At 41.0% G+C, this 24,907-nt stretch overlaps 1 long non-coding RNA gene across 1 annotated transcript in view; it reads right to left on the bottom strand.

Moving 5' to 3' along the window:
* Positions 1–24,907, bottom strand: part of LOC116573045 — a 48,337-nt gene that overhangs the window by 15,080 nt on the left and 8,350 nt on the right. The window contains exons 4-6 of the long non-coding RNA XR_004278594.1: positions 16,420–16,507; positions 10,576–10,710; positions 1,816–1,969 (exon numbers count right to left, since the gene is read on the bottom strand). This is a non-coding gene — a long non-coding RNA (uncharacterized LOC116573045). The remainder of the gene's footprint in view (positions 1–1,815; positions 1,970–10,575; positions 10,711–16,419; positions 16,508–24,907) is intronic.

Here is a 24,907-nt window from a genome sequence, read left to right on the forward strand (position 1 = left end):
ACATGAGGCCCACCCTGACTCCTCTCATATAGGTCCCTAGCTAATGCTAATAGCATAATACAATCTTTATAAAGATGGGGATGTGCCTCGGCATAAAATAAAATACAGTGTTATCAGAAGGAAGCCAGAAGAGTTTATGAAGGTTCAAAATCTTCCCCGTATTTTTCTGTTTTGCTAAATATAGAACCAGTGAATCATATGAATGGGTGTGCTCAGCATTCCTCTCCCCAGCTCCAAGCTCTTTTCCTTTTGGGAGGGGGCGGCTTGAAATGTGGAATACTGTCTCAGCTTGCTTTCAACCCTCTGATCTCCCATAAAGCAGTAGAAGTCTAGAAACTGTTACCAATTTCTCCCTGGTACAACTGGAGACACAACTTGAGGAGAGAATGAAACACTCTGTGTCAGGATTCCCCAGAGAAGCAGAAAGCTTCTAGTTATGAATATATAGATATATATCCATAACAGATAGATGTAAGATATATATATGTAATATATAAATATATATTTATATAAATATATTTATAATACATAAATATATAATATATAAAATAGGATATATACACATATATAAACACACACATACACATACGTATATATACGTATATCTATGTATATGTATATATACACATAGTCTTGGGTCCAAAATCTACAGAGCAGACCAGCAGGCTGGAAGTTCAGATAGGATTTCTATGTTATAGTCTTGAGAGAAAATTTCTTCTTCTTCCTAAAAGCTCAGTTTCTGTCCCAAAGATGTTCAACTGATTGTATAAGTGCTACTCACATTGTCAAAGGCAATCTCTTTCATCTAAAATCAATCGTAACTGTAAATGTTAATCATGTCTACAAAATACCTTCACAACAACATCTAGGCTAGTGTTTGACCAAACAACTGGGCGTAATAGTCTAGTCAAGCTGACAACTAAAATTAACCATCATGTATCAGTCTTAGTGATATCTCAAATTGTTGATCTTCTAGAAATTAATTCTTTACCTCTCATTCTACCATATTAATAAATATGTGATCTTTCTTGTTCTAAAGTAATTTCAAGAAATGTCAAAATGATGGCTTTATACAGAGCACAGAGCCTTCAGAAGTAGAGGGGGAAATTGTGTCACAAGCCTTAGAGTTGTTTAAGATAAAAGAAAAGCTCTAAGATATTGCAAGGTCCTTAAATATAGGAATAAATTATAGGAATAAATGTAAAAATAAATTGGAATTGGAAAGCATTCCAAGGATAGGTATCTGATACTGTTATCACTTCAGAAGTTCATGACTTCCGGAACTGAAGCAACACAACTAAAGTCAACACACATGCAAAACATACTACGTCAGAATCTGCAGGTCTTTTTCCTTTTATAGGAAAGAGAAGTACAACCTTTTGTAGGAGTTTACAGTCTCTCTGATTGCTTTCATTTCAGTAAATAAGATCAAGAACAAAATGAAGATGTTTTGTTACCACCCAAATTCAACGATAAATAGACAAAATGTGGAACTGATTTAGTTTATGACATCATAAACTCAACATCCTATTGTACTAAAAGTGCCTCTCATTTGTTCATTAGTGTTGTTAACCAACATGAGTGCATGCCTGCTATGTCCCAGGCTATTTCCAGCATCTGGGCAGCGGCCCTCGGAAGGAATTGCTTGTGTTTATAAAACACCGGTGAGGCAGAGAGATAACGTTCTTTTTCTGTGCATAAATGCATAAACATTGCCTGAATGGCTATACCACCACCTGCCAGATAGGTGCATCAGCCAAGCTGGGTCAACGTTTGTGTATACTTAGTAACCATCCCTCTTGGAAGTATGCCTACCTCCCAACACACCTTTCACCCATGCTCCCAAATCCATTATTTTTCTTTCTTTCCTGGCTCCTTTGAGTTTTTCCTCAATGTAGCAAGGATCATCACTTATTTGCTTGTATCTGTTTCTTGCTCATCATTATATCCCTTGTTCTTGGCACCATGCCTAGGAAAGGAAAAGAGATGAATGGTTATTTGTTGAGTGAATTAACAAATGACAATTCACAATTATATGAACTCTGCAACCTGCCCTGGGCCAGGGAATGAGGAAAATATATATCTTACTCCCCGACCAAACAGGCATTCCCACCCATGGGCTGTCCGTGTTACTATCTGTGAAAAGATACATCTTTAAGAATAGAAAAACCAGAAATGGACCCGCAACTATATGGTCAACTAATCTTCAACAAAGCAGGAAACAATACCCTATGGGAAAAAAGAGAGTCTCTTCAAAAAATGGTGTTGGGAAAATTGGACAGCAACAAGCTGAAGAATGAAACTGGACCACTTTCTTATACCATACACAAAAATACACTCAAAATGGATGAAAGACCAAAATATGAGACAGGAAACCATCAAAATCTGAGAGGCCAACCCACGCAGCAACCTCTTTGACCTTGGCCATAGCAGCTTCTCACTAGATATATCTCCTGAGACAAGGAAAACAAAAGCAAAAATGAACTATTGGGATTTTATCAAGATAAAAATCTTCTGCATAGTAAAGGAAACAATCAGCAAAACTAAAAAGTAACCTTTGGAATGGGAGAAGATATTTGCAAATGACATATCTGATAAAGGGTTAGTATCCAAAATCTATAAAAAACTTATCAAATTCAACACCCTAAAACAAATAATCCAGTTAAGAAATGGGCAGAAGATATGAATAGACATCTTTCCAAAGAAGACATCCAGATGGCCAGCAGACACACGAAAAGACTCTCAATGTCACTCAACATCAATATCACTGATATCATAATATCACTCAACATCAACATCAACAATATATGTGTATGTCAGGGACATACAATATATACAAATCAAAATTTTTGATTTTGATTTGTACAAATCAAAACCACAATAAGATACCACCTCACACCTATCAGAAGGGCTACAATTAACAACACAGGAAACAAAGGGTGTTGGCAAGGATGCAGAGAAAGGGGAGCAAAGGGAGAAGAGGCTGCAAACTGCTGCAGCCGTTCTGGAAAACAGTTCCTCAAAAAGTTAAACCTACAACTACCCTACAATCCAGCAATTGCACTACTAAGTATTTCCTCAAAGGATGCAGAAATACTGAATCAAAGGGCCACCTGCACCCTGATGTTTATAGCAGCATTATCAACAATAGCCAAACTATGGAAAGAGCCCAAATGTCCACTGACTGATGAATAGATAAAGAAGATGTGGTATATATACACAATGGAACACTACTCCATGATTAAAAAAAAGAAGAAGAATGAAATCTTGTCATTTGCAATGACATAAATGGCAAGAGGAGCTAGAGGGTGTTATGCTAAACAAAATAAGTCAGTCAAAGAAAAATACCATATGACTTCATTCGTATGTGGAATTTAAGAAACAAAACAGGTGGATGTGGGGGAAAGGGGGGAAAAAGAGAGGGAAACCGTAAGAGAGACTCTTAACTATAGAGAACAGAGGATTGCTAGAGGGGAAGTGAGTGGAGGGATGGGCCAGATGGGTGATGGGGATTGAGGAGGGCACTCGTGATGAGCACTGGGTGTTAAACGTAAGTGAGGAATCACTGTATTCTACTCTTGGAACTAACATTACACTATATGTGAACTAACAAGAATTTAAATAAAAACTTGAAACATTAAAAAAAAAAAAGATACATCTTTGAAGTACAAAAATGATGGGGACCCTCTCTTAACCTGAGAGAATCAAGCTCTAATGCCCTGAAGCATCTACTCTACATCGAAAATTAACTTCTCTCTTATGCATCTAGAATGTTCTATGTCATCATTAGGAAAACTGCAAAAATAGTCATCCAAATCATTTTCTGTGTTTAGATGAGAAATGTCGAGAGGAGGTATGCCCAAGTCTGAGTGGCAAATTTTCCATACTGTATCATTGCAAATATGCTGAGTAACTATATATAACTATATATATATATGTAACTATATATAACTATATATATATGTATGTATGTATGTATGCATATATATATACATACATACAAACAACTAGATCACTCTTCTTTATTGGGTAGTTCCCTCTACTTCCCCCTCTTCTGATTAATCCTGACCAGTTTAAATCAGTTTAATTCTATATTGGTAGCAGGAACCTATATTTTGATGCTGTTATGTTAATGCATTGCTATTAGGTAACACTTCAGGTCCTATTTGTCAACTTTTGTACTGCACTAGCAGAGGGCCCCAGGTACAGGGAGTTCCATGCTTCTGGTCCCCCGTGTTCCTCATGCAGTGTCTGATATTCCTCAGCAGGCTACAGAATACAGTCAGTGCCAAGGATTTGGGGGAGATTGGGGCAGGGAACCCAGAATCCCACTGTCAAGTCTGTCGCAGAGCACAGAGCAATAGAAACTAATCCAGGGACAGCCAGAACAGCAGGTGGATGAGGGAGTGAGCAGGACTCAGTGTTCCCCATGCGCTGGATGCCTGCTGGCCTGCTGAATCACTGTCTTATTTCCCTCTCATCATTCTCCTGAGAAAAAGAGGACTCCCTCTCCCTATGCTTTGCTGCTCTTGGTAGGAGCCCAAACCTCAAAGCAGCTGGGAGAAGAAGGTGAAAACAAGGATTTTGGATCACATTGAGATAAGGAGAAAAGAGCCTACCTCTTTCTGTTTCCATGAAACAAAATATGGCTCAGCAGTTTGCTTAATCAGAATACATCTTGGCTATTTTTTTTTTTTTTGGCTCTTTTAGCACTTTAAGTCTGCCAACCATTCTTTTAAGACGAATGGTACAGGAACAGTGCAACCCATACGTCTCTCCAATAACAATAAGTAGAGAATTATTATAGATCCAGGAGAGGCATGCTTTTCATGTATCCTTATTGTGCTGCTGAATTTCTAAAGTTCAGACTCTCATCTAAAATTCCAGGTAGTATCTATAATAGCCTAAAATGGTTTTCTCATGTCCCTTGTGGGGATTAGTGATACTGATAAATGAAACAAGTCATTCAGCTAGGGTTTTTCTTTGTGTATGAAAGATGTTTGCTATCACTTAATAGGTTTAAAAATAAAAGATCAGCTCTACACAGACTATTCCCTTCCTCAAAGACCCAAGTTGGCTCTGGGTGTGTTGACCAGACCAAGAAGTTCTCATTTAGCATAAGTTGCTGAGGAAAATGAGATGAAGCATTTGTCCATGCTTCTTGATGGTTTTTCCCTCCAGAGAAACTATTAGAATAATAACACAGTACTCATGAAGCATAAATATATAATGGAAATAAAAGCAGATACCGTTGACCTTGGAACAGCATGGGTTTGTACTAGGCAGTCCACTTAGACGCAGATTTTTTTCGATAAAAATGTATTTTTCTTCCTTGTGATTCCCTTAACAATTTCTTTTCTCTATCTTATTTTATTTAAGAATACAGCATTTAATAAATGTAACAGACAAAACTGTGCTCCTCGATGAATGATGTTATAGGTAAGGCTTCCTGTCCACAGTAGGATATCAGTAGTTAAGTTTTGGGGGGAGTCAAGGTTACAGTGGATTTTTGGAAGCTCAGGGATCAGTGCTTCTAACCCCCACAATTTTCAAAGATCAGCTCTACTAGACCACTTACTGGGAGCAAGCAGGTACTCTTCTAAGCATTTTGCATTTATCAGTTCATATAATCCTGATAAAAACCCCGTGCAAGACATGCCATTGTAATTTCATTTTACCTATTAGGAAACTAAGGCACTGAAGGAAAAGTAACCTTTGGTCGCATGGGAAGTAATCTGAAATGATATTGAAATAAAAACATTTGGGAGAGAATGGTACTCTTGTCACTAAATTTTGTTTCTGTCACCACTTAATTAAAACTTAGCTTAGGGGCACCTGTGTGGCTCAGTGGGTTAAAGCCTCTGCCTTTGGCTTAAGTCATAATCCCAGAGTCCTGGGATCCAGCCCCCCATCGGGCTCTCTGCTCAGCGGGGAGCCTGCTTCCTCCTCTCTCTCTGTCTGCCTCTCTGCCTACTTGTGATCTCTGTCTATCAAATAAATAAATAAAATCTTAAAAGAAAACAAAACAAAACAAACAAACAAAAACTTATCTTAGAAAATTTTTCATTTCCTCAAACTAAGAAAAACAAACAAACAAACAAACAAAACCTGGTTGTCTTAGCCCGGACTCCCCTCCTCGCTATTAGCAGCTTGCGTGTTATAACACATGGTGCCTCCTCCTGCTGACAGAGTTCAAGGGAGGCCAGTTCTCACTAAATATTCTTGCCGTGGGTAAAGCAAACCACTATCTGTCCATGGGGATCGTGTTATCTATGGTGATATCATATTCTTTCTCTTTCTGCATCAGAATCAGAACGACGGAGACTCCTGAAATCCCCCCGAGTCCCCAGAATGGTCATTCTAGCCACTAGCAACTTGCTGCTGCAAAACTTATTAGGGAACCATGTCTCTGGTTCCTTCAAACAGCCATCCTCGCCTTGCCCGCAGAGCTCCTTGCTATGACACTGGAGTGTCTCCGGCTAACTTGTGCTTAGCAAGGACGATTCCTTACTAGGGCCTTACTGAGCATTTAAAAAGAGCAGTAGGTTTTTTTGCTTTTTTGCTTTGTTTTGTTTTAAAGATTTTATTTTATTTTATTTATTTGAGAGAGAGAGCATGTGAGGGGAGAGGTCAGAGCAAGAAGCAGACTCCTCACTGAGCAGGGAGCCCAATGTGGGACTCGATCCCGGGCCTCCAGGATCCTGAACTGAGCTGAAGGCCATCGCTTAATCAACTGAGCCACCCAGGCGCCTGAGCAGCATTTTTTTTTTTTTTTTTTTTTTTTTTAAAGATTTTATTTATTAATTTGACAGAAAGAAATCACAAGTAGACGGAGAGGCAGCCAGAGAGAGAGAGAGAGGGAAGCAGGCTCTCTGCTGAGCAGAGAGCCCGATGCGGGACTCGATCCCAGGACTCTGAGATCATGACCTGAGCCGAAGGCAGCAGCTTAACCCACTGAGCCACCCAGGCGCCCCAAAGCATTTTTTAAATACAGTTACATACTGCTGCCTTAGTACCTTGTGCAAATATCTTGTGCATTTTAAATGAGCCTTTTTATCTAAACCCTACCTACAGAGACCTCAGTCTTCAAAATAAGATTTGCCACATTTTAAATCCGAGGCAAATTCAAGGTAAAAAATGGCCTCTGGTTCCGCTATGTACAACACGGAAATTTTATAGCTCCTTAGGTTATGTTTTAGTTCCAGACTTTGCTCCCCAAATAATAAAGCTCATTTATTTAAGGATCTGGAGAAACAACTGCCCGTTTAGCGCTGGAAACAAGAAACAGCGTATATCATTTCTGTCCCTTCCTGCATCCCCATCCGCCCTCGAACCTAGGGATGGGAGATTCTCGCAGAAAATTCCCTGTAGGTTTAAGAAACAGAGCAGGTCAGAGAATTCTCAGACTAATCTTAAGTGCATGTCTTACTGTAGGGACCCACAGGTACAAGTCTGAGAGGACACAGAGAAAAGTCAGGCTGATCAAAGGCATCTCAGCCCAAGAATCCCCATAGTCAATGGCAGCTAACATTGGTTGAACACTCATCTCTGGCCAGGCAACATGCTAAATGCTTTCCATGTTTTTACTCATTTACCTTCACAGGGAAATGATGAAATGGGTACTATTCTTATCATCCACGTTTTATACATGAGAACCCTGAAGCACAGAGAAGTTAAGTGACTAACCAAAGTCACACAGCTAGTTAGAGGCAGAGGCAAATATTTGGATCCAAGCCTTCCAGCTTCAGAATCCCTGAGCTGAATTACTCTATTCCAACTGTTTCTTGGAAGAGAAGTTTAATGTTGACTGTCCTCCTCCTCCTGGCCTTGGAGATAAAGAAAGAAATGGTCAGCAAGTTACCTGAGGGTTCATGGAGAAAGTGGATTTCAGAAAACCCTGTGTTTGTGCTTTCCATTTGTTTTTTTTGGGGGGGGGGATGTTGTTTTTTGATACTGGAAAAAAAGACTCCCTATAATAATTATCATAATGTTTGTCTAGCAGAGAACCTTTGGACACATTTGTCTGACTTTTCAGGGAGGGAGCAAACAATAGTTAAGGTCCCCATTTGTGCTTATAGTTATAATGACTTAAGAATCCAGTGAATACCAAAAGCACCAACCAAGGTCATAAATAATACAAACAGAGCAGCATACCCAAAGGATGAGGGATGCCTGAGCACATTTTATTCCACAATATCCAATCAGTATGGTTTTGTTGATAGAAACATTCCAGTTTCAACTTTCAGTATTCCTGTAGACCCAAGGAACAAAGAGGAAATTTCACTGTAGTCTACAAAAGCAATCAAGTCATTGGATCACCTCTACTGCAGTGTTTCGAACTAATGAAAGCCATTTCTCTTTGGAGAGCTGGGATAATTCTAGAGCTTTCAGGGTCTAGAACTAACCCAGAATATAAGGAGAGCTGGAGCCTTATTTACCTTGCACACTTAACGTGTTGCTAGTGCCTGGAAGCCCAGCATAGAGCAGGCACCGAACACACGGAGTGAAAGTTGGTCAGTGAATGACTTGGAACAACAGAGTTCTCTGAGTCTGGTTCCATTCTGGTTTGAGGGAAACCCATAGCACCCTTATGCAAATTTATTCTGATATTCCTTCTGCAGGATTTGCAATCTGAAAACATAACAGAAAAGGGAAATGTTGGCTCAAACTTATACTTCGAAGATTGTTGTAGCTGCCCCAGGACTTGCTGACTGTAAAACCAGCATTTGATCACTGGTTGAAGGGAAAGAGGTCCATCCGCCCAAAGCATGTACCTCAAAGTCATTTGCAAAGTCATGCAGTATAATGATTAAGAATTTGACCCTTGGGGTCAGATGTACATTCATATCTGAGCTCCACCATTAATAAGCTGCATTCTGAATATCTCTTAACTTCTGTTCCCTTGTGTTTGAAATCGAGGTAATAATGCACTCCAAATCTTCTTGTTGTAAGAATTATATGCACCAACATACAAGAGGTACTAGCAGGATGCCTGGGTATAAGGAAATGCTGAAGAGATGGTTGGAAAGGGTGTAACGGAAACATGCTGAATACTCCTTCATTCTGAGGTTCATTTTCATGTAATATTTTTATTGCTAAAAACCCTCAGATTTGATGATCACCAGTTTTTCTTTTAAACAGTCTATGTCCCCCACAGGTCAGTGACCCTCTCAGAGAAGAATTCTGATATCTTTTAGCAATGTGCCACACAAACCCTGGCAAGAGTAGGGCTCATCACCATGGCGTTGGAAAGTCAATTGTGCTATGCTCATGAAGAGAATACATGTCACTATATGAAAGAATGTATGCAGTTTCTAGAAATACTTAGCTTGTTACTGGGCCAAGGATCCTCATTTTTGTTATTCTCAGACTGCCTTTCCAAATAACTTTAATGAAACGAACTCTTGACTTTTCCATATCTTGAAGATTCCAATCGCTTGTGTTATTCTAATCTCAACACATTCAAGAGCCTCCTGGACTCCCTGTTCCACTCAGGAATTTTCCTTCCTGTACTAAAGGAATCTTCCTTAGTCACGGAAAATATGTGTGCTTATTTGGTGAAATAAGTCATAAAATATAAAAGATGTGTTGCAGATAAAAACATTTAATTGGCTTAAAATGATTATTACACACATTAGCAATGTCATCCTAAGAGGTAGAATATTGGATGCAAGGAGGAAAGGAAGGGAAATGAGGCAAATATTTTAAAATTCATACCATGTACCAGAATCCAGGATACCAGCATTTACCGGGCTTAATAGGCACCAACCTCTACACTAGCACTTTTATGCCCACTTTCTCTCATATAATCATCACACATATTCTTTGACCTGGGAAAGCAGATCCTTTTTTTCCAAATGGGGAAACCTTATCAGAAAAGGGATAACCTGCCCAAGGTCCTTTATCTAAGAAGTGGTGAGTTCAGAACTTAAACTCCCAGATCAAGATTCGAAATCTAAGATTTCTTATGCTACCATTTCATGTGCCCCACTGTTGACTTAAGCAGAGGGTAGAGTCTTGACCTTTATAATTGGAAAGAGTAGGGGTGTGGGATACAATTTTTGACCAGTTTACAGCAACAGGTACTATTATGTATATAGGAGGACAACTTCATTGCCCCTCTATACCACTGAGATAAAGATGCACCCCAACTTCTCGTTCAAATGAAGAATAAGCTAGATCTTGATCTTGCTTGAACCAGAGATCAACAGGTTTTAACAGAACTCTGAAATTTTGGAGTATCCACTTATAATGATTTTGATGTGCTTGTATCGTGGGTCCAATAGCAGCTCAACTGTTTACACAGAGCAAGTTTTCCTTACTCACTCACCATCATCTCCTAGCTCATGGCTTTTCCTCCAAAACCTTCTCTGGGTATTTTCATAAATAGGCTTCATAATCAGAAATATAGAGAGAATCACAGCAATGCTAATTCCACCCCCGGGACTGGTTCCTGAAGGCAAGTTTCAGACCCTTCACTTGCTTTTCAGACAAGAGTAGAAATAATTGGGCTGCACTAGGTCTATTTTTATGAAATTATTCTGAAGAACAGTCATTAGGTAGAGAAGATCCTACCTTCTCCATCTCCCCTGGCCTGCTAAATGAGGACAGCAGTTTGTGTAAAGGCAGTTGTAAGCTTTTAAAACCACCACATTTCATGCGATAGTTGGTTTCTTACATATTTCAATGGGCATGACCTGGAAACCCAAACTAAAAAGAAAAATACCCATCGTTAGCTTTCATTTATTAACAGTTCTTCTCTACAATGTCCAGGACTAGGTGATGTGCTCAGGGGGGGGGGGGGGGGAAATATATATATATATACATATATATATATATATATATATATGTATGTATGTATGTATATACATATATAAATAAATTTGTACCATAAAAGCAAATGTCATGATTATTAAACCATGGAAGAGTCTGTCAGTTGGTGGGATATTTGTTTTTATGGTGGGTCCCCGGGGTGGCGGGGGAGGTGGACCTGAGCAGCACCCGGTTCCCAAACTGAGCTCTGTCTCCCGAGATTTGCATTTACCTCAGTGTCTCTCACTTACGCAAGTGGTTTAGGATAACTGAAAATGTCCAGGCTAAAGACGCTGTCTCTAATCCTGGTCCTGCTGGCAAAATTCACTCCATTTAATAAATTCCCTCAACTCAAAACCGTGTGGATAGGACTAGGTGATTTCCAAGTTTTTCCAGAAGCTTCAAATTCTAGAAGCTGCTTCTTCTACTCCCTTCACCTTATCTGCACACAGGCTTCTTGGTCTCTTCCCCTTCCCACGGCAAATGCCACTGGAGGGAGGGGTGACTGTCTGAACTGGTCTGGTTGTCAGACTCCAGGACACAGAGGGGGCCATTTTCACAATGAAGCAGGGTCACTGTAAGGGGAATGCTCACTTGGGAGTGGAATGCACTTAGAAGTGGCTTTCCTTTCCTGCTCTCAGGCATGCAGCTGGAGTGGGAAGTGGACCCAAGGCTAGTTTTCTGAGCCGCTCTACTTCCTCTTCTCTGGCAACAGCCAAGCCTGAGCCCACACCCCCAGATGCAGCTTTGAGGCCATCTCAGGCACCGGGATGGAAAAAACTGCATTTTTCCCATAGTCTCTTTTTCTGTCACTCCCTGTCCTTCCGTTCCTGGGAAGCTGGCAGCTGATGGACTGGGGGTGATGAGCTGGGAGGGAACTGAGACACTGGGCTCATACAGTCCTGTTGACTCTACTGGAGTTCTATGGACGGAGACCTCAAGCCCGAAACCAACTGCCCAACATGTGGTTTTGGCCATTTACTCTTCATGAGCTCCATTTGGGTATGCTTTCCCAGAGAAAATTCCAGGGAGGATGGGAGATGGGGCTGGATAGGTGGGAAGCAGATGTTGTGAATTCCTTGGCTCTAACACTACTGTCACCAAGAATAGTACAATTACCAGTAAGATGGTTTGGAGAACACTCTTTGATTCCAGAAACAAATATACACAACTTTATCAGAAGTTAGCTTAGACCCTAATTCATAGAGTTCGCAAAAAATATGAGCTCTTACCTGACAAATATATGGCAAAAATTCATCTGTCTGAATTTGTTCACATATAGCCTAGACCTTTATCTTTCTCAGAGTATCTCTAGTTCTATCACGTTCTTTCCCCATCTGCTCCTCTCTCTCTCACACACGTACATACACGCACGCGTGCACACACCCACTCTACCGTGTGACCATGCAGGTGTATCCCAGCATCACATGGAGAGGGACTAAGAATCTACTCTTTCCCAACAAGCCATCTGCAGCAGGAAGCCTCCTGAACCAGAGCCCAAAGAAGAACTAATATACTTGGTCTCAGTTTTCCCTCTCCAGAGCCCACACACAAACCCACCTCCTAACACACACAGCATCTGGCTTATCCACCCCAGCATTTTCCCACCCACTGGGAGCTCTGCACCTCAAACACGTTACTGCAACGATGGGGAGTGGATTCTCAAGAACATATCCTGGACCGAGAAAACGTGCGGGCAAGAGGCAGCTACCCTGTGTCCAGTGAGCGCACAGTGCCCTCCTCTCCAGCGAAGTCAAAACGAATGTCTATCCCGCTTTTCCTGGAGGGCAGTGACCTATTGATAATGCGACTCTCCAGGTCCTTGGCCTCCCATCCTGTCCTGAGAATCCTGTCACTTCCACACCGTTGACTGGAGTCTAAAGGCTGCTTCGGGTACAGAAGAAAAGGAAATAAAGTTGAGAGAGTACGCAGCAGCCTTCTCCTCAGGCTGTTACAAAAACTGAGCTGTAAGGATGATGTCTGGTTTCCCAGAGAAGAAAGGGGAAAGAGGAACGACAAAAACACTCAAGAGTCATCAAACTCCAGAGTTCTTTCCACAGTGATAACAAGTGCAGCTACATCAAAGACTTTGCGCTTTTCCTAATACGCCCTGAGCAGCTCGCAAGCTGTTGCCATTAAGCGACTCTAATGTTTTCTAATGCACAAGCACATTGATAGTAATTAGACATGGGATACTTCTTTCTGTTCCAGAACCTTAATGCTGGAGCCTAGCAGAGGAAGTCTGGCTAAGTCTCCTCAGTTACAATGGCTACTCTCCTGTACCATCTCCTTTTTTAAAGGGGGGGGGGGTTGTATGTGATGTGGGGTAGAGTGACAGGCTGGTGCCAAACCCAGGGTGGTCCCCATGGAGTCCAGAGAGGGAGAGCTGTACCAGGGGGCACCCTCTGCACCAGACCACAGCAGGGCAGGGCTGTGGTGAGGGAAAGGGAGGGAGGAGGAAAGATGGGAATAACTTTCCTTGGCGACTTTCCCATTTCCCCACAGGGCAGACCAAAGGTGCTCAGTGACACTGCATTCCTTAGGACCGCAAGGGGTAAAGAAGTCCTTTCCGGAATGATCACGTGTGCTCCTTACCCCATCTGGCTTCCTCAGCCTCCAAGGCAAACACAAACACCTACGTCTCCCACATATAATTTGCTGCCCTAGCCAAGATTGCTCCCAAAGATTACATTTGATATCTATTGTAAAAATATTACATAGTCAGAATAAAATCTTCCTTTATGCAGAGTAGTATGCTGTGAAAAGTAAAATTCCTTTCCCGCATACCCCCCACCACGTGCCCTGGCCACAAGTAACCACACTGCACCGTTTATCTTATATCCTTCAAGAAGTGATCTATGCATATGCAATTGAATCTGTATATAATACTTTTAAAAATATTCACAGGGAATCACACAGAGCGTACTGTTTCATCACTTGCTTTTTTAACTTAATATATTTGGACATTTTTCCATGTCCGTATACTCAGCAAATCTACTCAGATCTAATTTATTCTTCATAAGAACTGAATATTGTTTGGGCAGACCATAATTTAATGAGTCCTCTCTTTAGTGGTCATTAGGTAACTTCCAGTTGCTTGTTATTACAAACCATGCTGCAGTTAAATTATTTGTATATATATCTTTGTGAACCTGAGCAAACATATCTTAGAAGTGGAATCCTTGGCTTAAAAAGTATGCACGTTGTAAATTTAGACAGATGAAATCATATTGCTCTCTCAACAATAATAATGGAAAGTCAAATGTTGGCTTTTCCACATCCTTGCCAACACGCAGTATTCATCAGTAGCTGAAAGTTGTATTTTATCGTCTAACTAAATTTTCATTTCTTTAATTATGAAGAAAATTGGGAATATACCCACTCATTATAAATCCTCAGTGTGTATTTATAATGCCCTATTTGCACAAACACAGATACATACCCAGAAACACATTTCCTTCATGAATTTCTTATTCATGTCCTTCAGTCATTTTCTTAAGAACATATCCATATATCTATGAAATTATTATGTCTTTATCATATATATCCACATTTTTTTCCTACTTCATCCTTTGAATTGTTCATACTTTGTTTACAGTATGATTATAATACTGAAGTTTCCAAATTTTTTAAAACATAACATAACATCTGGGTTTTATGTCAGACCCCAAGTGCTACCCCACTCCAAATTCTTTTTTAAATTACTAGTATTTTCTTCCAACACTATTATTACTTAATTCTTTCAGTGTAAATGTTTTAATCTCTTGGAATTTATTTTGGTGTAAGACAGGAGGTAAAGAACCGACTATATATTATTCCCAAATACAATTTATTACATAATCTAATTTTGGTGTTTTAATTCCAAATACTAACCTACATGTCAAATTCAAAACATATGCTGTTATTTCTAGAGTCTAATCTGTTTTATTGATTTGCTACTTCTACTTTGATTATAAGCTGATTTAATTACTCTAACTTTATTATGCATTTCAATATCTGGTAGGGCTAGTCTTTCTTCCTAGCTTTTCTTTAACATGTTTTATTTTCAAGCTAGAAAAGTTGCAGGCAGATTCTCTCTTCCAGGATGGTGGCTTGGGTTTGCTTTGAGGGGTCAATGCCCCTGTTCTGTGAAAAACCACTTGAGAGGGTCCTAGGGTTAGGCGATATTCACCCATAGCTGCGAGGGAACAACTAGAATGTAAACCCACATGCACTCTGTTCCATCTGAAGCCAAAGGTTCTATTTAGAAATGGGGTAGATTTTTTAAAAAAGAGATCTAGGGGGACGCCTGTGTGGCTCAGTTGGTTAAGCAGCTGCCTTCGGCTCAGGTCATGAACCCAGCGTCCTGGGATCGAGTCCCACGTCGGGCTCCTTGCTCAGCAGGGAGCCTGCTTCTCCCTCTGCCTCTGCCTGCCTCTCTGTCTGCCTGTGCTCACTCTCTCTCTGAAAAATAAATAAATAAAATCTGTAAAAAAAAAAAAAAGAGAGAGATCTAGGTTTCTATAGTTTATATAGCCAACAGAGAAATGTTCCTTCCTAAGTGTGGCATTTTAACGTCCCACTCACATACACGAGCACATGTGGCACAGAGATGGGATGGAAGAGCCAGCCTCAGAGAGGGGGCTGTGTGGGGTTCTGATGTCCCCTCACTCTCCCAGGCCACAGAGATCGTAAACAAGGACAGGCTGAGATTGGCAGTCCATCCTGGGCCTGGGCGCTTTATGACACAATTGGTGTCATAGACAGTGAAACACCCTGAATTAGGAAAAGGTATGCTGTTAAACTTCAGAGTTCTGATGTATTCTAGAGCCGTCAGAGAAAATTTTAGGCTGCTTTTAAGCAAACAGTCTGGAGCCATGGAAACTTGACCAAGGTTAAAGGGCCCACAGCGACCACAGAGCTAAACGCAAACAGGCTCATGAAGCGACTCACCTTGAAATGGCCACAGGCCCTAACCGATTACAACCAGGCACAGTTCCTCAGATTACCAAAAAGGGAAAATTCCATACATTTCCCATATTCCTTCACTCTGCTTCTAACTGTGGCCCCTCACCACCCCCTCTTCACAGACAGTCTCTCGTTTGCTGTCCTGCCCACTGTTCCCTTGCAGTGTAGTCAATAAACTTGTATCTCCTTTGCTCTGCCTTGGGTGAGTCCTTTCACTGACCCTGCTACTCGCTGGCTTGCACCCAACTGGGTGGGTTGCTCCCACTTTGGGGGCCCCATCTGATCAAGAGAGACACCACAAAAACCTTATTCCTGTGGCCTCTTCTCTTTTAGGGAATGAATATTCCTACTCTCCTTGAAGGAGATGGGGAAACATGGATTTTGGGGTGCTTTAGGTTTTGGGAGTAAAAAAAGATGTGCTTGAGAGCATGGCCCTGGGGTTGGTTAAGCAGCAAGCTGGGGGCTTCACTGGAAGGGGAGTTGGGGAAAGAGACACACCTTGTCAATGAGCTCATGGAGTAGCTTTGAAGGCTCCCATAACTAAAATTCTTTTTGCATTCTCTTTCTTATTACTTCCTTTCGAAACCCCCAGACCTTCATAAAGCTTCAGACTATCTAACAGGTAATTATGGAGGGATTAAGGGACGTGACTGTGCCCACCTAGAGAAGAATAGTCAAGAGGCATCCAGCTACAGATGGACAAAATCCATGGAAACAGTGGGATTCAGAGGAGTCGGCAGGAAATGACCTGGCAGAGGACAGAGAGCAGCAGTTAGGTGGCTGAAGTGGCAACAACTCTGACCGATTTCTGTATTACGAGCATTTCCCGGGGAATCCCAGAGAACACATAAGTATTCTGGAATTTCTACAGGCAGTGAATTTGGTTACTAAGGGGGGAATGTGGGGCGCCTGGGTGGCTCAGTGGGTTGAGCATCTGACTCTTGATTTCAGCTCAGGTCATGATTTCAGGATCCTGAGATTGAGCCCCTCTCTCCCAGCCAGCTGCAGAGCTCAGTGGGGGAGTCTGCTTGAAATTCTCTCTCCCACTGACCGGCCCCTTCTCCCACTCGCAGACCCTCGCCCTCTCAAAACAATATTGAAATTAAAAAAAAAAAAAAGCTAAGGGGAAATGTGGCCTCATATCTATTGACAAAGGGTCATTTCTGCAACAAATATTTGATTTTTGTAACCCCTTAAGGTGAAGTATGCTTTTACTCACTAATTAAACTACGTTTTTCAGATAGGCCAGCTGGTGTCTCAGCCTCACCCAGCTGACACAGTTTTCAAATAGTCCAGTAAATCCTATCAAGGCGGGAAGATTCTCTATCCTAAACAAATGAACAAAAATTAAGATCTGACTTATCCAGGTAGTTACCCCAATCCTACTTTTAGCAGACTGAGGACTCTTGGTTGCAGCCTTTGGTGAGCAGGGAGAGCCCCCGAAGGTGGACCTGGCCATTTCCTCAGGGGTCTGGCCTGCGGAAGACTTTGCTCTTCCAGGTACTGCTAAATAAAAATAATTACAGAACTGAGGCTCCTCTGAGCCCACACTACCCTTTCCCTCCGATCTCCCGACCTAGGTGAGCAGATCTACCCCTAGAGCCTTCCTTGGTGCCCTTAAACTGCCTTTTGAGTCCTTGTGTTTCAATACAAGTTTCCTTTGATATTCCTTTGAATTCAATTTAAACCAGATATAAATTTGGATGTGGGGAGATACCGGTATCCCCCTACAGACAACTTTTAATGTGATTCTCACTTACAGCTATGCAGTCTTTAAGCAGTCATGGAAGACCATCTTTTGACTCAGGTGCCACTGGTCCTTAGGAGTTCACTGATCTATTTAATATGCATTTATGAGCATGTATCTTTTGTATTCACAGCCCTATGCCATGGATAATAGAGATGTAGATGATAATATTAGCTTCTATTTCAAGAGTATTTTTTTAAAAATAATTTCCAAATGCATTACCTCCTCTAATCCTAAATAGAAGAATTGTCTGTGCCTCGAAAGATACATAGACTCCTGGGGAACAATATATCCCACAACAATGCAAAAATGTAATGAACTTTATACTTTATGTCATGTTTTATAAAATAACAAAATTAACATGAGGTCAGCTTACTCTTAGAAGGATTCTTGGAGAGAGCTGACTCAGAGTAGTCTGTGCGGGTTTTTTTTCTTTCTTTTTTTTTAAATCTTGGGATGAGCATGAGTGAATTTTTTTGGGTGTTGTGGAATGGAGGGGCACAGGGAGAGGGAAAGAGAATCCCAAGTAGGCCCCATGCCCAGTGTGGAGCCTGACACAGGGTTTAATCCCATGACTCAGAGATCATGACCTGAGCTGAGATCAAGAGTCGAACACTCAACTGACTGAGCAAGCTATCCAGGTGTTCTGAACATGAATGAATTTTTTTTAAATTTATTCATTTTTTTAAAAAGATTTTATTTATTTACTTGACAGAGAGAGAGAGACAGCAAAAAAGGAACACAAGCACGGGGAGTGAGAGACAGAGATGGAGGCTTGCCACTGAGCTGGAAGCCCAATGCAGGACTCAATCCCAGGACCCTAGGATCATGACCTGAGCTAAAGGCAGACGCTCAATCACTGAGCCACCCACAGGCCCCTAAAATTTATTTTTCATATAATCACAGTATAGAAATTTTGGAAAATGAAGATTAAAACACTCCTATCCTAAATGATATTATTAGCATGCATATGAAAATGAAAATAATGTCATGGAAGCATATACTGGAGTGTTTCTTTCCATTAATTTTTTTAATATGCTACCTATCCGTATCTACATATACATTTTTTAAAGACTTTTTTTTTAAAGATTGTATTTATTTATTTGACAGAGAGAGAAAGATCACAAGTAGGCAGAGAGGCAGGCAGAGAGAGGGGGAAGCAGGCTCCCTGCTGAGCAGAGAACCTGATGCAGGCCTCCATCCCAGGACACCGAGACCACGACCTAAGCCGAAGGCAGAAGCTTAACCCACTGAGCCACCCAGGTGTCCCTGTATCTACATATCCATTTTAACTAACATTAGGGTGTAAGTACTTACATGCTACTGCGAGTGTTCATAACCACCATTTTGATATTTTTATCCTATTAAAACCAGTGAATATATGACAAAGTATCATATAACCATTGCTCTATTACTAGAACTACAAAGTTTTCCAACTTCTCAACTATTCTGACCGAAGTAGTCTTCCTATACCATTGTTTCTTTAAGGTAGTTATCCACAGGAAACTTATTTTAAACAAATCTGTCTTAAGTTTGAGCTTTCTTGCTGAAACTATGGTAAATTCTTGCAAAACTAAGATGATTAAAACCCTAAAGATTTTTGTTGCATCTCTTACTTATTTAAATCTATGTTCCTTTTTGAGTGACTAATCCTTCCCTATAATTTTTTCCTGACTGCTTTGTTCCTCTCAAGGCAAACAACATATTTTTCTGTCAACTTTTTGTTACACAAATGCAGAACCATTAACATCAACAAAACAATCTAAAATAAAAGTTGTACTTTCTTTAAGAACAAAACAGTAAACACACACACACACACACAGAGATCAGTAGATATCAAGTGTTCTCTTTGGCTTGAATTAAAGAGTAAACCATCTTGGACCTGTGGAATCACTTCAGCACACTTAAGATAGAGTTAGGAATACATCTTCTTCAGTAATACAGTGGATTATTTGTTTCAGCTTCTATTTATTTTCTGTCTTTTTCCCCCCAAACCTGTTTGCATGAGAACAAGAAATGTTCCTGATTTCCCACCTGCCTCACACCATTCTGCTATTCCTTTAATTAGTCAGTCTTCTTGAAATCACCTTTTCCATTCCTCCCACATTGTTCTATCTATGCACTGATCCCGCCCTTGAGCTGTTCACAGGGCTTGCTAGCATCCTATTGGTGGTAGATTATACAAGGGAAAGCAAATCCACATGTTCTATTACATTTAAAGGTTCACATCCAGAAATGTTTACTGTGGATTCTCTGCAATAACTCCTAGACACTTTTTTCTTACAGGGAATTTCAGTGCAGATCATTTGAAAAGTGGAAACGCGTGCACTTATGGTAGAAACAAAAGCTGCAGGACCAAATTCCTCCAGCCAGAAAAAAGAAAAGATCCACAGGACACATGCATTTCCAAATGCCTCAGTATAAATTTCAGCACGTCAGATATAATTAGGAGAACTTCACAAGATTGCTTAGCTATTTAAGCCCTATATACAAAGAATATTGGGAAAATTACAAACAAAAAAATGTTAAAGTTTTTTTATGTTTAATGTTGTTTCGAAAGAAATATGTCTTCACTATACAAATTCAAAATTCACTGAAAAGCACAAAGAAGAAAATAAAATCCACCAGGGATAATTTAATCCTTTATGTCCAGAGAACCATACTGTTCAAATGATAGGATTTTTTTTTTAAATAAAATTGGAATCAGGCTCCGCATCATGATCTCCAGTCATGCTTTTTTCAATTAACAGTATACCAGGAATAATTTTCTATGTTATTGGTATTCTAAAACATTTTGGTCTCATTCTGTAGATGGATATGCCATAGATTAGCTAATTCTTGTTTTTTCTTTTAGCAGTTGTGGGGTTTCTTTTTTTCTATTACAAGTAACTATAATTGTGATGACATAAATTTTTTGCACATTTCTTATTATTTTCTTAGGAAAGATTTTTTAGAAAAACTAGTTTCACTGATCAAAAAACACAAACAATTGTAAAGACTTTTAGTAAAGGTTGTGAGTTGCCCATGAAGGACATTCCCTTCTTTTAATCTATGAAAATGTACCATACATATTCTTTTCTACTTTTAAATTTTTAAAAATCAAGTGTGATATTGTTAACCAACTTCTAAAATAATGTAAGTGGGCCTATGTATCCATCCTTTAGTCCCTTCACACATTTAATCCTTTTATTTCTGCAAAAATTTTTAACCAGAAAAATGGAGTTTGTCCCACCCTGGTAGTACCTAGAAGATGACCATAGTTCCTTTCAACCTTATTCCTTAACCCCTTCAATCAAAGCTTTCCCAGAAAGAGACTCTTAAGATTGAAATAGAAAATTACTACGTCTGATTGAAAAAATAACTACAAAGACTTTGAGACTCCAAGGTGGTCACCTAATGTTCTAACGGTCCAGCACCCTTCCCTCTCTTGATCTATTCAATATTTTTGGTGGGGGTGGGGGTGGGGGTAACAACAGCTGCCTCATTTCATCTGTTTACAGTAAAACTGCCAGTTAGCATCTTACTCCTGTCGCAGTAAGTCATTCATCCCTTCAATAATTATTGAGCACCTTCTTTCCACTATGCACTAATCTAAGATCTTGAAATTCAGCAGTGAGCAAAAGTGAAAATGTTCCTGCTTTCCTGGAGCTTAGGTCTGTGTTGGGGAGAAACTTAACATGTCTGTCTTCACATTGCTTCTGTTTCCCTTGGTGCTGGACAGCTTAGAAGCTTCTGATGGGTCCTCCACGTAGGCATGTTAATCACTGAAGGAATTTTGCTTACAGACAAGATTTGTAAAAGCTGCTTTTTTGCCCTAAACCTTCCTCTCTTGGGGAGAGAAGGAAGTACATACAGATATGACCATGTTATATCTAAGATTTTACAGGAACAACATGCCCAGATCCCAGTACCCAAAGATCAGCTGACCAAGGACAAAGAAGTCACGTGACCTTCCTTGGACGTCTACAGACGTCAGTCACCTATTGACTCAATCCTCTTCCACTTCTACTTTTTGCTGACATTAAAGAAGCTTTAGTTTCAGGCTGAGGGGAAATGGTTTTGGGGGATAATAGTCTCTAATCTCCTCGGTGTGCTGGCTTTCCACACAAAGTCACTTTCCTACCCCAACATCTTGCCTCTCGACTTACTGGCCTGTCCTGTCACAAGCAGAGGAGCTTGGACTGGTTCTAGACCCTAGTTGGAAGAGTTGGCCAAGTTAGACTAAATGGAGTTGCTTTCTAGAATTTTATATGCAGATGGTGAGAAAAATATGCTTTCTTTCCCCCTTGATTGAGAGTTGTAAAGGTACTATTTTTTAATTAATTAATTAATTAATTAATTTTAAGCTCTATGTCGAACATGGGGCTTGAACTCACCACCCCAAGATCAAGAATCCCAAGTTCTACTGACCAAACCAGTCTTTAGGTGCCCCTAAAGATACTACTGGAGAGCTCCCAGAAGCCATGTCCTCTGCTATGTGAGGACACCAGAAGAATGAAGCCAAGAAGTACTGTAGAAGCTGAGAAAAAAAGCTGGAGAGCCACAGTTCTGGGGCTATTTATCATCCCCAGCCATAACCCTATGCTTCCCAGTTATGAGAGACCTTATAACATGCCCTCTGCCTTTTTGTCCTTAACCTATTTGTCTAACACAGACTCTGGTCCCACATCTTAGAAGATGGGATCTGGGAGGGCTAAAAAGCCAGCAGCAGAAGAGGAGATGCTAAGCTTCTATCTATGTGCTTCTTTTTCCTTTGCTTCTGGAGGACTTTAAGTATTTCACCTCCCCCCACATTTCATTCATTTAACAAACATTTTTTCAGCAATGACTGTGCATCGAGTAGTCTTCTAGGGACTACAGACCCAGTGGTAAACAATACGTATGGAAATTCCTATCCTTATAGATTTCAGTTTCCAGTGGAGCCAGCTAGACAATAATTAAACTAAGAAAGAGAGTGGTGACACCAAATAAATGAGCAGGAAAGGAGACTCGAGTGCTGAGGAAGGGGAGGTAAGGGATTGTTCTTTTATGTAGACCAACTTGGGAGGGACTTGCTTTTAAGGAGTGGAGGGTGGAGTGGAGGAGACCAGAAGGCCAGGCGGGAACAAATAAATTGGGGGAGAGTTGAGGGAGTGTGATTAGGAAATAGAGAGGAGCAGCTCGGAAATGCCTTGACCCCACACAGATAAGTCAGCTCTTAGTGCCCAGTCACTGGGACTCTAAGTCCCAGTGTCACTTGACTCTAAGACCAGAACTAATTTGAAGGGAAACAGAAAAAGGTGTTAAAGGAGATCACAGACTTAATTTGCCCTGTTCTTTTAATAAAGACATGAAATGTTGTAATGAAGGATGGAGTGTCAAAATTATCCTTTTGAGCATACTTAATAAGGGATCCCCATCTAAGTGAGCCCTGGTATCCAATCGACCTATACCCACCATTGCTCTTGCCTGAAGAGTCATGGTGGGGGGTCAGATTGAAATCTAGAGCAAGGAATCCTTAGCTAAGATTCCAGGAGACACAAATGCCATAAAATTAGGCAACAACGACAACTCTAGGGACAGACAGACACTTTTAGTACACACATACATACAACCACCATCTACCATACACACATACATATATATACACACATCTATTATATATACAAACATCTATTTTATATATGTACACACACACACACACACACAATCTCTGAGACCCAAGATAAATTGAAATGAGGCTCCTTTCTCTGTCAAGGAGAAACGATACCACTATTAGCTAAAGCCTCAACCTCCTCTCTTTAAAAGATAAAGTAAGTCACGAACGTGCGGAGGATTGCTGCCCTTCTAAATCAGAGGCCCTCCCCTTCTCTATATCACTTGTTTGTGAAACAGACAGGAGATCGAATTAAGGGGCTCAGAACAGCGATAGGAGATCACCTGGATTTAAAACCCAAGAATCTCAGAACCAGTATCTTGTGGGCCTACGGACCCCAGAGAAGCAAGCCTGGGAGGTTGGCTCATCAGAGAATCACAAACACCTTGAAAGGTAACCTACCCCCTCCTCTTCCCACCTGGATCCCCCCCCTGTATTCATAGGCACCCAATCCACTTTTATTCTGCTATCTCATGCTTGGCCTTCCTTTCCTCACTTATAAAATATTATAAAGGTTAGATCACATTTTCATTAAAGTCCCCTCAACGTAAATTCATCCAGTCCTCAGTGTTAGGAACCAAAGGATCACCCGGGCAAGGACAACTACACTTCACAAATGCTCACTAAGTCACGTGTTCGGCATCGATCCCAAGGGGATGAGACAAGTCGTATAAAACTTCTGTCCCCAAAGGGCTCTCTCTCGTCTGTAAACAATGCTTTTAAGAAAGTTTTCTACTTAATTTGAAGGCTTTATATAGTTAGAACACAATCCAGTCTCTTTAAGGGGGAAAAAAAAAAAAAAGATCCTTTAGTTAGAAGAAAGAGGAACCATTTTTTAACAGTACTGGGAAATTCTGTGGTAATAAAGGCTGTACTAAGTGATAAACTACCAGTTCCTTCTGTGACGGCCTTTGTGGAAAAGGTGCTAGGAAATCCAGGGCCAAGCTACAAATAGCCCCAACCACAGAGGCTTAGAAAGGGACCAACGGCAGTTCCCAACAATATGACTAACTGGGACTGACCCTGAGCGGAAGTCCAAGGAGCCGTGCAGGAGATCAGTACCCTGTGGGGAGGGAGAACTGACTGAGACCTCGGGGCGCCATCGCCCCACCCCCAGACCTTTGTCTGGGCTTCTCTCAGATCTACTTGTGGTGGTTACTGTTTCTAAGTAGAGGGTCCATTTCAAGAGCCTCATTCTGTTCCTTTTACAGATAACTAACATTTCTATAAGAAGTACATCCCGGCCCTCTCCAACATTCCCCTCTTATACAAGCCTAACTGACAGACCTCAGGTTACCCCACAGACTCATGAGTTCCCTGAGAAAGGGAATGGCTGGGCTCTGATGAGCTTAGCCTTTCATCTCCTTCCTGCATCATGAAGCCCCAGGGGATGAGAAAGCGTGGTGATTCCCAAGTCTGCAGAGACCTGCTCGGAAGACCGAGGGTGGGGCCCAGGCAACTACATGGGGAACGCACGCAAAATTCCACACATGGGGAACTGAGAGCGACCTCGCTAACTGGTCACGGACTCACAGCCCAGGAAGCCTCAGAAACCACAAGCCAAGATCCCTGGGTTCCAGCCCAGCTGGAAACTGTATGCCCTGAGGGAAAGCTCCTTTGAGAAGGAGCCTCTGCTTCAGTTTCCTAAAGAAGAGATTTAAACCTCTTCCGGGCCACTTACACTTTTGTGGGTATTTGGCCTTTGAAGGTAACACCTTAATGGGATCAGGACTGTAGCGGGGAAATACCATACTCGGGCACAGTTC

The sequence above is a fragment of the Mustela erminea genome, chromosome 14, assembly GCF_009829155.1.
Source record: "Mustela erminea isolate mMusErm1 chromosome 14, mMusErm1.Pri, whole genome shotgun sequence".
NCBI lineage: Eukaryota > Metazoa > Chordata > Mammalia > Carnivora > Mustelidae > Mustela > Mustela erminea.